Source organism: Girardinichthys multiradiatus, chromosome 15 (genome assembly GCF_021462225.1).
Source record: "Girardinichthys multiradiatus isolate DD_20200921_A chromosome 15, DD_fGirMul_XY1, whole genome shotgun sequence".
Taxonomy (NCBI): Eukaryota; Metazoa; Chordata; class Actinopteri; order Cyprinodontiformes; family Goodeidae; genus Girardinichthys; species Girardinichthys multiradiatus.
This window is the reverse complement of record NC_061808.1, coordinates 7,824,787-7,826,959: the sequence shown is the minus strand read 5'-3', so window position 1 is coordinate 7,826,959 and position 2,173 is coordinate 7,824,787.

Below are 2,173 nucleotides of genomic sequence, written 5' to 3'. Positions count from 1 at the left end.
GTTGGACTTCAGCAATTATTTACTAAAAGTTTCATTCGAAATGAGAAATTTAGATTCCAAAGGTGACTCTGCATGAGACATGGTTTAAAAGCTCAGAATAAACTACTAAATGTATATTTTGAGGTGAGTAAGTGACCTTTTATAAATCTCATTTACATTGACTACATTGATCTCAAAAGCCATTTAAAAAAGATACCGACTGAAGGTCCCAGCTATAGTTTGTTTGGGTGTTTTGCATGCTAAATGGGCACATATCACCATTATTTTCACCATTTGTTACAATTTGTAACCTCATGTTAATTGTATTATTTTGTCTGAAATCAAACTCAAATGAAAGGAAACCAAGCACAAGACAGTACAGTACGCACCTAAAATGCAGTTAAAAGTCAAATTTGTGTTCATATGGAGAAGATTTATGTGGTGATCTGTCCAGTGAGGAGGAGGAGGAAGGCAGGAGAAATCTCTGAGATCAGTAACTTGGAGACCCACCAAACTGGCACCTCACCCAAATATTTAAAAGAGTTTTGTGCAGAGACCAATCCACATGTAACTCAGCACAGTGGGGAATGACAAAAAATTTAATTCCAACAACTAAATATTTTTGCTGTATTCAGAAAAATGCTCTGGTTATGATTAGCCGTTTACCGGGATGTGTTAAGTACTCCCATTTCTCACAACATACAGTATGTGCCACCAGAATGCCTTCTATTAGCAGCTCTTGCACTGGTTGTGTACAACACAGCAGGAGTGAATGGAAGCAGCTGAAAGTCACTTTGATACTCATAATTAGATTGTGTTTACTTGTCATGGGTTAACTACACTATAGTAATGTATCGGTCAAAAATGCATTCTGAGGACACTGTCACATCACTCAGACTCTGAGTTTTAATGTTTTCTCACAGCAACAAGTCCTTCAACACTATAAAGTCACTACAAGCTACAAATACTGATCTCTCCTTCATTTGGCTCAGACACTGAGATAATTGAGTCACTACTGCACATAATTATCAATGGTAACAGGGGTTTCTCAGTAATAGAAACCCCTGTTACGCTTATTATACATCCCCCTTATCACAGCAGTGAGAGATCTAATAAACTAATTCCAACTATGAATTACATATTTTATAGAAATACACTCATGGATCAGTGACCTTTTAAGCAAATTGGATGCATTAGAAATAAGCAAAGTTAAAGTCGGGTTGATTTTTATCCTTGGCACCAGACAGCCTCCTCAGTGGATGTTTCTCATCTGGCAGCGTGCAGCCTAATCATGTCCAAACCAATAATCTCGGCATGAAGCAGACATTTTCTCTTCATAACGAAAAGCCTGCGAAGAGTCCCAGCTGTAGTTAGAATGTGACTGTTATCTGTGTGCTCTGCAGCTTCTGTTAATCATGCAGTGAATTAAAGCATACATATTAAATCGACCTAATTTCAGAGCTGGATGCAGATGTTTCATGGTGTAGAAATCTGTCCACTGAGGTTGACGTGTATCAGACTAACCGGCCGGTTTGTTCTGAAAGCAGTCGTGTGTCTACCGTCTACAGGGTCACTGGGTTTTTCACTTAAATGGGGACAAACCAAGGGGGGTCAGGCAGACTAATCACCACTGTTTTATTAATGCAGCAGATCTAGTTGCAGCTCACCCCCAATGAAGCGTTTAACAGTCTTTAGTTGTAGTGAAAGAGCAGTTTGTTTCTATTTTGTGACACATGATCCACACCTGAGATACAAATGTTGATAACTTGGGAATAGAGCAGACATTTGGATGTTCTTGCACTCCTGGAATTTGGACTGAGAAGGACATCAATACCAGGTTATCTCTATTTGGATTTTAAAATGCTGGAAAAGATGTGATGCACATCAAGTCTGTCGACCTAATTTTCCTTCTATCTGGACTTTCATCAAAATGTCTGTATAAATGACCCAGTTTGTTAGAAAATGGACAATTTAAAAGCTCCATATTTGTGCTACATAGTTAAAGCTGAAATAATTTAACTTATGTTTTATCTGTCACACAAGCCAAGTATATATATGACAAAATTTTTTTGCATAGCAACAATACAAGAAGATATTGTATCTGTTTATTATTTAAAGGTGAAAAAAGGAACATCACAGGATAGGTTGTCTGAAATACCTAAAGCAGTTAATTTATTGATTTCTGTTTACAGTT